This window comes from Acinonyx jubatus, chromosome C2 (assembly GCF_027475565.1).
Source record: "Acinonyx jubatus isolate Ajub_Pintada_27869175 chromosome C2, VMU_Ajub_asm_v1.0, whole genome shotgun sequence".
Classification (NCBI taxonomy): Eukaryota; Metazoa; Chordata; class Mammalia; order Carnivora; family Felidae; genus Acinonyx; species Acinonyx jubatus.
The window spans coordinates 89,136,383-89,150,470 of record NC_069384.1 but is presented as its reverse complement, the minus strand read 5'-3'; the positions used below and the strand labels follow the sequence as shown (position 1 = coordinate 89,150,470).

The following is a 14,088-nucleotide window of genomic DNA, read 5'->3' as shown; positions in this document are numbered from 1 at the left end:
TGGGAGTCACAGGACCTCTTTTTTCTGCTCTTCTTCCCTCAGGGTTTCAGGTGCCTATAATGCCATCAATGTAGTGCAGCTCCACGATGGGGGTCACCCATAGGCTAGGCTAGTTGTTTGTAGTTGACAATTTGCTGGGTCGTATCTTATAGTCTGTTTCTTAATCTATTGATGTCCACTTGCCTGTCTATTAACACTTAAATGCTTCTTTTCTGTATATGGTAGTTTTCATATAAGTGTTTGCAAATCCCACTCTATTACTTTTGTTTCTTTTTTTGATCATTAATGCTTGTGCTTAATAACAAGCCATATGTTTTGCAATTTAAAAAATCATTATCTAAGAAATTCTTTCATATCTTTGGTATGACTTATGTTTGTTTCTCCCAGGTGCCTGAATTTAGAAACAGTCTAAAATATATTCTCAGATGAAAGATTTCCAGAAGACTTGAATGGTAATGAATTTGGATAACAAACTTCTGGGAGGGCAAACTTGTCAAAAACAAAAATGTCAAATCTTGTTTATGGATACAACAACTTTAGGAAAAGCTATTTTTCTATTTTGTCCTTTCATTAGGGGGTTGCCTTCCAGAAGCCATAGTTGTTTCTTCGTTTGCTTGTTTGTTTGTTATCTCTATTTAGATTTCCCAACTTGTGTGGGGCCCATGAAAATATTAAAAACCAAATTTTTATGTCATTAGTGATTTCCAAATGACCTCAGGGCTGCTGGTAGTTTCAATCCTCCCATACATTTTTTGGATTTTGTGGTCCTCCGCTTACATTAATTGCCCATACTGACCAAATCATTGAGTACAATATGGGGATTATTACATTCCATAAAATATTGTAGTTTTTAAAAACCTGTAGGCAGGCATAAACCACAGACACTATGAATACTCTACCTGCTCTTAAATGATTTTTCTTAATCTTTCAGCAAATCATCTTGTCTATTAAAAAATTTCAAGGTCACATTCTTTGAGCTGGAAAATACATACTTCCAAGAACAGCACAGAAGGCTGTGATTCGTATCTTCCTCAGTGTCATTTACAAAATGGCCCTGGTTATATCTATACCTTTCTTAGGGATCTAGAAAGAGAAAAACATGGAGAAATAGAAAAGAGAATATAAAAACAGAATTTTTGTGCCTTTCCATTTGTATAATTTTCTGTGAAGTGTGGTTATAATTTTGTATGGTCATATTTAGGACACTTTCATGTACACCATAAATGTAAGAAAAATATATACACAGTTTAATAAGTATTCCATGATCAAAGGACATAAGATGAGTGCTTTAGGGAACAGAGAATGAAATGAGGTCAGAGCTAAATTTTGATTTAGAGAGAGGTTAAGGAATTCAAAAGTAATGATTTTCAAATGTATTTCAAGGAGTTTCTTGAAAAAAGAACTCAAGGTAGGCATGTCAACTTTATTCTGCCTTTCTTTTCTTTTCTTTTGATATCCTGCTACTGCATCAGAGCTTGCAATTTACCAAAATAAAATGAGGATGCACACACACACACACACACACTCGTATTTCTCTTGAAAAATATAGGTTAAAGCTCATTGCAGAGAAACTATTTTTTAAATCCTGTGCTTTTTATTTTTTCTCATAAAAGTTTAGAAATTCATAATACTCATATTGAGATAATGCCTTATGCCATAATCTAGTAGTAGGCAGTTAAGTAATTAAGCTATGTAGAGTCTAAATTATCTGTCACAATTCCACTGCTTCTGAAAATACTTCAATGTCTCCCCAGTATTGTCATATAACATTGCAAATCATCAAAACAACTTAAAATATCCTTTATGACCTGATGCTTATTTAATTCTCCAACTTAATCTCTGACCAATTGTCAGTATACTCCAGCAATGCTGATTTTTTTCTTTAGTTTCAAGTTTTTATTGGAATTCTAGTTAGTTAACATAGTGTGTAATATTAGTTACAAGAGTAGAATTTAGTGATTCATCACTGATATATAACACTCACTGCTCATCACAACAATTGCCTTCCTTAATCCTCATCTTCCTATCCCTCCACCTTCCTCCCCTGCATCAGTCTTCAGTATAGTTAAGAGTCTGTTTTATGGTTTGCCTCTCTCTTTTTCCCCCCTATGTTCATTTGTTTCATTTCATAAATTCCACATATGAGTGAAATCATGGTATTTGTCTTTCTATGACTTTTTTCAGTTAGCATAACACAGTCTAGTTCCATCCATTTCATGGCAAAAGGCAAAATTTCACTCTTTTTTACAGTTGAGTAATATTCTATCATATATATAATATATTCTAACATTCTATCATATATTCATATATATATCATATATATTCTATCATATACACACATATGGTATATATATATATATGGTGTATATATATATGGTTTATATATATATCATATATATATGGTTTATATATATCATATATATATGGCTTATATATATATCATATATATATGGCTTATATATATATCATATATATATGGTTCATATATATATATCATATATATATATGGTTCATATATATATATCATATATATATATGGTTCATATATATATATCATATATATATATGGTTCATATATATATATCATATATATATATGGTTCATATATATATATCATATATATATATGGTTCATATATATATATCATATATATATATGGTTCATATATATATATCATATATATATATGGTTCATATATATATATCATATATATATATGGTTCATATATATATATCATATATATATATGGTTCATATATATATATCATATATATATATGGTTCATATATATATATCATATATATATGGTTCATATATATATCATATATATCATATATATATATGGTTCATATATATATCATATATATGGTTCATATATATATCATATGTATATGGTTCATATATATATATCATATATATGGTTCATATATATATCATATATATATATGGTTCATATATATATATCATATATATATGGTTTCTATATATATCATATATATATGGTTTCTATATATATATCATATATATATGGTTTCTATATATATATCATATATGTATGGTTTCTATATATATATCATATATGTATGGTTTCTATATATATATCATATATGTATGGTTTCTATATACATATATCATATATATGTATGGTTTATATGTATATCATATATATGGTTTATATATATATCATATATATGGTTTATATATATATCTCATATATATGGTTTATATATATATCTCATATATATGGTTATATATATATCTCATATATATGGTTTATATATATATCATATATATGGTTTATATATATATCATATATATGGTTTATATATATCATATATATATGGTTTATATATATATCATATATATGGTTTATATATATATCATATATATATGGTTTATATATATATATATAAACTCTTCTTTATTCATTCTTCAGCAGATTCGTTCTTCAGCAGAACATTCGGGTTCTTTCCATAATTTGGCTATTGTTGATAATGCTGCTCTAAACATTGGGCTGCATGTGTCCGTTCAAACTAGTATTTTTGTATCCTTTGGATAAATAACTAGTAGTGCAATTGCTGGGTGATACAGTAGTTCTATTTTTAGCTTTTTGAGGAAACTTCATACTGTTTTCCAAAGTGGCTATAACAGTTTGCATTCCCACCAATAGTATAAGAGGATTCTCCTTACACTGTATCTTCACCAACACCTGTTGTTTCCTGTGTTGCTAATTTTAGCCATTCTGACAGATGTGAGATGATATCTCATTTTAGTTGTGATTTGTCTTTCCCTGATGATGAGTAATATTGAACATCTTTTCATGTGTCTGTTTGCCATCTGTGTGTCTTCTTTGGAAAAATGTCTATTCATGTCTTCTGCCCATTTTTAAATTGTATTTTTTAAAAAAATTTAAACATGACACCCTCTGGGTGCACATGCTGTTTCCTTTTGTCTTATGTGCTTGTTACTATTTTTCATGCTAAATCTTGTCATCTATTATATTAAAAGTAACATGTCTCATGCTTATTAGAATACTGTAATTTATTTGTGGTAAGGAACTAAAAATTTAATATGTGGATAGATATGAGTATGAAGATATATGCTAACAACATTTGAAAAGCTTCCCTAAGTACAGATTATGTGCTCTACAATGTGCTCATGTAACACTGGGTTTCTCTTGGCTTTCGATTTTCTAAAAATTTTCTGTTAATTATATATTACTCTAATAATTTGTTTGCCAGTCTTTTTTTTCTCCCAACTAGGAGTAATAGCTACCATTTATTGAACTCATATCATGTTTCAGGCTCTGTGGTAATGCCTCAATATATACTACCTTATATCATGGAATATGGAATACCTTCATTTTGTATAGAAATCACTATCTAATATAATCAAAAAACTTCATTGATTATACATAACATTCAAAGATACTGAAATTTGAGGAGCTTCTAGGAATCAATGGAATATGCTATTTACATGCATTCATTATAGCAACCATATAAGAAAGATGCCATTAAGCCTACTTTATGAGGTAAGGAAGGAAAAACTTAAAGAGACTAAATAACTTTTCTAAAATAATAACAAGGTTGGAATTTCAACATTTAATACCAACAGTTTAATGCCAAAGCTCATTCTCTTAACAATTTTATTTACATTATAAAATATGTGAGAATAAGTGTCATATACATCTTGATCAATATTGAAATCTCAGTGCTCAGCACAAAGTAGAAACTCAATGAATATTGAGTTTTAAAAGGTAATTTATTAGCTATGGTACTGCTAAGATAGGAGACCAGGTCAGAACCTTGTACCTTTGGTACTCTATCTTGATGTTCAAAAGCACCCATGTGATTTTCTCTAGACTAAGCATTAATAATCTTCTATACTAAATAATTTGATAAGATTCATGAAGAAATAAGATTAATACCTATGGGATGACACTAACTGATAAGATAAAAGATGACCACTTATGATTAAGACTAAGTTAAACTAGTATAATCTGGGAAGGGAATAATAGAAATTTAGTGTTTGAGAAGAACTAAGTAGGAAATGATATATGACCAGTCAGAGGTTCTAGGAAAGGTATCTATCTCTAGGCTTGGGAGAACTAATAGAGTAGAGATTCAATAGCAGAAAAAAAAAGAAAAAATCTGTTCATTAATCCATTGATTTGAAATTAATATTGGAATCGTGGAATATTAGAGCAAGAATAGCTAATCAGGAAAAGGCCTGACCCCAAAACCTTTATAAAACAAACAAATCAGTTTATATGTGGTAAGATAGAACAAAAATTTTAAATCCTTGAAGGTTTAATTAAAGAAAGAATTTGAAAGATCAATAGGAATTTGCATCATCAGTTGGAAAAGGACAGGTCCTGGAGTCAGAGGGTCAATTTTATGGCTCTTGTAAAAATCCAGGTGTGAACAGCTAAAAATGATAAGGAACTGAACCATGACAATGGTTTCAGCAATACAGTTAAGTCATTTCATACCAAAAAGTAAGGAATCCAATACCTCTTGGGACTAGTGAATATGGAAGATAAAAGAAGTGAGTAAAAGATGGTTTATATTTTAAAATCAGAGAATAAATGATTCATTGTCAGAAATGTAGAAGACTGAAAACAAAAAAAGGGGTCAATCTTGAGTTGTTAACATATGTGAAAACAGAATTTTACATTGTAATTTCCTATCTATCATCTATCTAATCCATCTATCATCTACCTAAAGTGTTACTTATTATTTGAAACTTAAAAATCACTATGACATTTTCCACAACAAACTCACTGATACCACCAGAATTATTTCTAACTATATGAATAAAGGAATGTGTCCTTTAGAATGCTGTGATTTGTGATAAAAAAAAACTGAAAATTCAGTATGTGGATGGATATGAGTATATGAATGTTTTCTAACAACATCTGAGAAATTTACGTGATCATTTTAGAGTCATGAACATTATCTCTGATGTAAATGTCAGTTTTCTCTTGTATGAATTTGACATTCAATGATATCATTGATGGGGACAATCATTGTCCCTCTGTTTCTGTATTGTAATCCTCTTAACCAATGAGCATATTTAATAAATTGGATAAAAATAATATTATATAATGTCTAAAGTAGCTGTATTTGATAGTATTTAATTCTCTAGGGCTAAAGATTTTCTTTGTGCCTCATTCAACTATCATAAGGACACATAATTTTAAATGAAATGTTAGAACTTTGAAAATATCCTTTAAGGGAGTTGGCCAATAACTCTCTCATCTTTACTCCTCCTCTTTGACAATCATGTAGTGGTTCACCACACATGGACAAGCTCAATTTTCAGCAGAGGTCTTTGGCTTAGTCTGCACTGCACCCATAAATCGTGAATGACTCTTTTTATGGACATGCCCTTTATCAGGCACTTTAAAGATGAACAGCAGTAAACTCACATGTTCAGAAAGAAAATTGGAAAAGTAGAGGTTTTTTTTTGGAGTACCTATCTTGTTTTCTTTTCCATGTTAAAAATTATTTATATTTTTATTTTGTTCTTAAAATTATTTTTAAATACCCTTTGACCATACTAAGCTGATACAAAAGGAGCACACTTGGCATACAAATAAAATATGAGTGAGAACAGAAAAAAATCCATTTTGGCTATTGTCATTATTAATCAGAAAATGCAAATCACATTTAAAAATAACCTTAAAATTTTTCTTGAGGCATAATAGGCATACAACTGCACACATTCAAAGTACACATTTTGATGTTTTGGTATATTTAAAGACCAATGAAACTAACACTCTAATCAAGGTAATGAAGGTATTCATCATCCCAAATTTTTCTTCCTTCCCCTCTGTAATCTCTCCTTTCCATTCCCTCCCATGCCCTGCCTTCCCAGAAACTAATGATTTGCTCTTTGTCATCACAGATTAGTTTTTATTTTTGAAAATTTTGTACACATGAACAGTACAGTATGTATTATTTTACCCTCAGATTGTTTCAGTCAGCATAATTATTCTGAGATTCTTTCATATTGTTGTGGATGGATCAGCAAACTATTTTTTCAAAAGGGCCACATAATAAATATATTAGACTTGGTGGATCATGTAAGATTTCAGTTACATATTCCTCAATATTTATTTACTTATAGCCCTTAGAAATGTAAACAATAAGGATTCCTGCGTGGCTCCAACAGTTAAGCATCTGACTCTTGATTTTGGCTCAGGTCATGATCTCATGGGTTCATAAGTTTGAGCCCCATGTTGGGGTCCAAGCTGACTGCGTGGAGCCTGACTGGAATTCTATCTCTGCCTCTCTCTGCCCCTCCACCACCCCTGCTCTCTGTCTCTCTCAATAATTAACTAGAAAGAAAGAAAGAAAGAAAGAAAGAAAAGAAGGAAGAAAGAAAAGAAAGAAAGAAAGAAAGAAAGAAGAAAAGAAGGAAGAAAGAAAAGAAAAGAGAAAGAAAGAAAGAAAGAAAGAAAGAAAGAAAGAAAGAAAGAAAGAGAAAGAAAGAAAGAAATTTAAAAAATATTCATAATTTGTGCACCATATAAAAACAGTTCATAGACCAAATTTAGATCAGGGCCAGAGTTTGTCAATCCCTATCAAAGTTCTTTCTTTTTCTTAACTGATCAATAGTCCATTTCATGGAAGAACTAGAGTTTGTTTATCCACTTACCTATTGATGGACATCTGATTTGGTTCCAGTTTTTGGCTATTAAAAATAAAGCTGAGGGATGCCTGGGTGGCCCAGTTGGTGGAGCAAGGGACTCTTGATTTCGGTTCAGATCATGATCCCAGTGTTGTGGAATCTGCTGAGTGTGGAGCCTGTTTAAGATTTTCTCTCTCTGTCCCTCTCACCAACTCGTTCTTTCTTTCTACAAAATAAAAACAAAAAGTTAAATTAAATAAAACTGATATGGGCATTCATGTGAAAATCTTTTGGACATTTGTTACCCCCTTCCCTATGATAAAAACTTAATAGTAAAATGCCTGACACGTATATACTTTTCAGAAACTCCAAATTGTTTTTCAAAGAGTGGTATGATTTTTTCTTTGCACCAACAGTGTATGAAAGTTCCAGTAATTTTACATTCTAGTAAACAATTGATAAGATCAAAAATTTTTAATGTAAACATTCTAGTTTTCATGTAGGAATATCTTGTTGTGATGCTTACTTTTATTTATCCAGTGATTGATTGCATTAAAACTTTTCATGTGCTTATTTGCCATTTATATACCTTCTTTGTGAAGTCGCATTTTAATCTTTTGCTTTTTTTTTAAAGTTGGGTCATTCATTCTCTTATTGGATTTTAAGAACTCTTTATATATTCTAGGTGAAAAATTTTTATCATCTATATGATTTGTAAGTATTTCCCCAGTTTTCAATTCATCTTTTCATCCTCTTAGTAGTGTCTTTTGAAGAGGGGAAAGAATTAATTTTGGTGACAACAAATTTCTTTTTTTTTCTTTTATACATTGTGGTTTCTAGTGTCTTATTTGTGAAGTAATTTTTCAACCAAGACACAAAGATGTTTCTCCTGTTTTCTTCCAAAAATAGTACATCTAGGTTTTGCATAAAGTCTATAATCAAATGTGAGTTAATATTTTGGTATACAATACAAACTATACATTTGTTGTAGTGCAGGTATACTGTTGATGTATTATATTAGCTTTTACATGACTGAGTACATCTGTCCTTTGTCACTATTTTTGAAATACATTTTTATTGAATATAGAGTTATAAATTGTCAGATTTTTTGAGCACTTTGTTATTCTACTGCTTTCCAACTTACATTGTTTACAAACAGAAACCCCCTGTTATTCATATCTTCCTTGCTTTCTTCCTCTTTATAAATAATTTTAAGAAATTTGATTTTGATGTTCCTTAGTGTTTAACATTTCTTATATTTTGAATTTGTTGAACTTATGCATGTGGGTTTGTAATTTTCATCAAAGTTAGAACATGTTCAGCCTTATTTCAAAAATAAGTTTTCTGTCTCTCTTTCTTTTGTCTCTTCTTTGGATACTCCAATTGTTTGTATATTTGACCTTTTGAGGCTTTCTTACAGTACAAGAACGCTATGTTGTTTTTTTTCCCACTGGTTTTGATTTGGAACAATTCATATTGCTTTGTCTTTAAGTTTATTAATTTTTGTTTTGCAGTGTCCAGTGTACTGTTACACTCAGTGTTTTATTTATTTATTTTCTGTCTAGGGCACTGTTATTTTCATCTCTGTGAGTTTATTTTATTTTTTTTTAATTTTTTTTAACTTTTATTTATTTTTGAGACAGAGAGAGACAGAGCATGAACGGGGGAGGGTCAGAGAGAGGGAGACACAGAATCTGAAATAGGCTCCAGGTTCTGAGCTGTCAGCACAGAGCCAGACGTGGGGCTCGAACTCATGGACCGTGAGATCATGACCTGAGCCGAAGTCGGCCGCTTAACCGACTGAGCCACCCAGGCGCCCCTCATCTCTGTGAGTTTAATATCACATTTAAAAAATGCTTCATGTCTCTACTTACCATTCTCAATATTTCTTCCAGCTTCTTGAACAGATGGCATAGAGTTAAAAAGACTGTTTTAATGTACTTGTCTACTAATTATATAATCTGGGTTATTTCTGGGTCTTTTCTGAGTAATCAACTTTACTTATAATTATGGGTTCTATTTTCCAGTTTTTTTATATGCATGGTGATTTTTGATTAAATGTAAAATGTATTTTACCTTCTTATGTGCTGAATACTTTTTATTCCTATAATATTCTTGACATTTGTTCTGGGATGCAATCAAATTACTTGGAAACATTTTGATTCTTTCAAGTCTTGCTTTTAAAGTCACTTTATGTGAGATCAAAGAAGCATGTAGGCAAGTATTTATTTTGTCCTACTATTGAGGCAATATTCTTCTGAGTATTTCAGGCATGAATTAAGAGGTTTTTCCACTCTGTCTGATGGGAATAAGAACATATGCAGTGATGAGTTCTCAGCTGAAGACTCAAAGAAGTCTCTCTACAAACTCCAGAACTCTTGGTCTGTGCAGGTGTCTTTTCTTCTATATTTTATCCTAAGAACTCTAGCTACCTTAGCTTCTTTAGGATCTCAGCTCTGTCTTTTCTACCCAAGGAAAATGTTGTATTACACCCGTTTCCACCCTCTGTGCCACAGCTTGGAAAATCTCCAGTCACTGATGTCTATCAATTATAGGGCTAATCTCATTTCGTTTTAAAACCTTAAGCTCTTTGTCCTTTGGTCTAATATATAATATCTTGGAAAAACATTTTTATATGTTTTATCCAGTTTTTTTAGTTGTTCAAAGCAAGAGTGTATTTTTGGTGCCTGTTACTCCATCCTGGCTGAATGTAGAAGTCATCATTTTCAAATAATTACATCAAGGGTAGTACTTATCTCTTTAATTATATATGTAAGGAATTTATCCTTTTACAAGAGATTTGGCCTTTGTCATTGGCTTCTGGGAGATAAGCCCTGAATTTCATCTCTAAGCCTTGAATTTCATGCCTGCTAATATTTTCTTTGTTTTCCTGGTGGCCTTGGGTGATCAGAGAGTTTAACAATATGATTTTAGGGAGGAGGGGCTGACCATGCCAGGAAGACCAAATCTATAACTTAGAGAGGGACTTTGGATAGTGTGGTTTCATTTGACCACTGTGGGGACTAGAGGCTGCGATTAGACATATAGGCAATCAATAAGGCAGGGGTAGTAAAATCAATCTTGTGGAGAAATTAGCACAAAGAAATTCATGATATAAAGTAACTAAAGGTTTGCAATAAAATAATTTCTGAGTTTCTTAAAGGCCAAGGCAAGGAAAGAAGTATGAACCATGACAAGATACAAAATGTCCATGGAATAAAACACACCATTCCTCATAAAAACTGAGATATTAGAAGAATATGTACTATAAGCCTTTGGTAGGGTAGTACTCATCATCTATAAAGTTTGCACATTTTTGATATTTACCATGAATAGATTCTGATTTCAAAATTTTGGCAATTACAAAGATAAAACTATAGTAGTTCTAAATAAAATTTGCTAGTACTTTAATTCTTTAAGAAGAAAACATTTATTATAACCCAGGAAGTTTTATAAACATTCACTGATACACAGAAATTGTCCTGAGGGAGAAAGAAAGCAGATTACAGCAAAAAAACATAAAGAGACAAAATCTGAGAAGGTTAAATAAAATCTTAAAGAGAACTAATAAAAATGATTAAATGAATATTTTTCTACCTTAAATCTCCAATTTCTTTATTAATGAGACAAGTTTCCTAACATATTTGCAACTCTCAAATAGAAAAAGAACAAAAACTAATGAGCATATGGAGAAAGACTATATAACATAGGGAAAGATCTCGCATATTAAATGTAACTTCTTTGCTTCACAAAATGTAAGTTAGTTTCATACAGAAGACCACAGTGATGGCATAAGTAGTAATACTTTATAAGGAGAAATGCCTGCCATTGCTGTTCGTATTTCCATCATGATTAGTATGAATAGATACACGGAAGAGCTGGCACCGGGAATGTAATTAATAAATATTTGTTGAAATGAACACCACTCCTTCCAACTCTTCTCCCATCCTTTCTTCTAGAACAACTCGAGGCTCAGCAAGAATGAGAGTAGAGGTAAGCAAAACAGACATTCCAAGGATGGTGAGAGAGAGAGAGAGAGAGTTTTAAAAAGAGCAAGAAAAAGGAATAATAGCAACAGACCTTGATTACTCAGGACTGTAAGAAGAAGTATACATATAGATACAAATACCTGCATTCTGACAAGGGAGATAAATTTGCATTCAATCTGAAAAGTTGCAGTTCATTGACATACTAATATATGCAAATTATTTGCCTAAGACATCATGTTGACAGAATAAAGGAAACAGCGTTCCTTCTTGTGGCCATGCAGGGCTGAATGCGCTAATTGTAGGATCACTGTTGCTGGTACTACATGACTTGACTTGCATGCTGCTCTTTTTCTGCCCCTACAGGTACTTGAAAATGTACGTCTTGCATCTATTACCATGACACATACCTTTCCTAACTGCCTCATACAGCGAGAGAGAATTCACTTAGCCACATATGGTGAATTTTGAAAAATGAGTTCATGGTTTGGTCAAGTCTGTCAGATAGTAGAAACACAGTTGAATCACTGAGCATTGCAAACATGCCATCTAAAATCACACATATCAAACAAACAAACAAGCCAGAGTCAGTTGACAAGTGGAGGCTAAATCCTTGCGACACAGAGCAATTCAAGCCTATGTTTGGTATCCGAACTTCTTAAAAACTTTCTGGAATATCACCAAGACTGTCTCATCAGAATTCATTTCCCCTGCCAAAGCATTCCATAAGTGTGGAAGAGATAAAACTGCAACACAGAAACATATGGGCAGAAGATAAAAGGAGATCAGTGAGCAGGAAAATATGTTTCTTAAAATCTGTGCTGCAGTCATTTTTCTTCTCAGTTTTGTTGTTTGTTTTGCCACTGAATGCCCATAGCCAACATTAAGAATGTTTCTACACAACAGCAAAAGAATAAATTGATTCTGGCCAAAAAGAGCCAATTCAGTTAATAAAATAACAACAAGAACAACATCAGAGACAAATGGAAATAAAGTTGTTCGGTATTTTATAATAAATTGGTTGATTTGTTTGGGTGCTGTGGAAGCACAGCCCAAATGACTAGTAACAAAGGTAAGTTTTCCATTAAGAATTTGCTTGGCCTGCAATCACAAGTCTTTTATTATTTTATTTTATTCATGTGTACATACTTATACATTATGCTATGCTCACCACAAGTGTAGCTACCATTGTCACCATACAATGCTATCACAATATCATTGACTAAATTCCCTATGCTGTATCCTTTATAACTGTGACTTACTCATTCCATACTGGAAGCATCTATCTCCCACTCTTCTTCACCCATGTTTCCCATGCCCCACCCCCTTCGCTCTGCCAAACATTCGTTTGTTTCCTGTATTTCAATCATAAGTACTTTTAATGTTTATGTTCCATTATGCTTTACGCAATGTCTCCTGTGATGAATTCTTTGCTTTCTTCAAAGTATTATATTTGAGAAGTGGGTAAGTTTCCATGAAGGGGCTAAATGCTATTTGCGAACTGGTCTAATATCCTAACGAGGAATGCTCCCATGGGTTAGTGAGGTAGCTGTAGATGTTTATCTCAGCAAAACATTTCCTAGAAACATTTATTTTCTGCAGTGTATCTAAGGCTAAAATCATTGATTTAAACTGTTTCCACAGTTCAGTTTCACAAAACAAATAAATTTTCAGTTTTGTTTGTCTGAGTTCTTTTATAATGTCACAAATGGTTGGACAAATTCTCCAAGTCACTGATTAGCACTTGGAATGGTACTTACTTGTCTTTAGTCCAGAATTTCTAAGACAAACCCCCTTCAACTATTTTGTCAAATAGTGCCAATACATTCTAAAATATTCTAAATCTTTAAATATAAACGAAATGAAGAATTGAATTAAAGAAGACCTGAGTTAAATAAGCAAAAGTTTTAGGAGAAATGCACACATCAAAAAGTTGCTGGTCATAAAATATGGAGATGCTGGTTGAAAAACTGTATGATCAATAAAAAGCAAATATGTTCACCAATATTGGTTTAATTCTTCCACTAATACATAATTTGCATATTAGTGGTATTTGTCAAATTTTCAAAAGAAAATTGTAAAGAACATAACTGACATCTCCTATGTGAATGGCACTGATTGGATAGGACCTTAAAATAAATTGTCCTTAAAGTCAGTTTCAGCTCTTAGGAATTTAGCCAAAGCATGAGTGATTGGAGAGATTAAAGGAGGGAAAAAAGGAAGAGCACCTGGGTGGCTTAGTTGGTTGGGCGTCTGACTTCGGCTCAGGTCACGATCTCATAGATCGTGATTTCCAGCCCCGCGTCAAGCTCTGTGCTGACAGCTCAGAGCCTGGAGCTTGCTTCGTATTCTGTGTCTCTCTCTCTCTCTCTGCCTTTCCCCTGCTCGGGCTCTGTTGCTCTCTCCTTCAAAAATAAATAAACATTTAAAAAAAATAAAATAAGGAGCGCCTGGGTGGCTCAGTCAGT

General features: G+C 32.0%; 1 long non-coding RNA gene across 1 annotated transcript in view; it reads right to left on the bottom strand.

Annotated features, from left to right (window-relative positions):
- LOC128315237 (uncharacterized) overlaps positions 1-14,088 on the bottom strand; it is a 148,022-nt gene that overhangs the window by 12,504 nt on the left and 121,430 nt on the right. Inside the window, exon 3 of the long non-coding RNA XR_008297806.1 lies at positions 7,662-7,860. This is a non-coding gene — a long non-coding RNA (uncharacterized LOC128315237). The remainder of the gene's footprint in view (positions 1-7,661; positions 7,861-14,088) is intronic.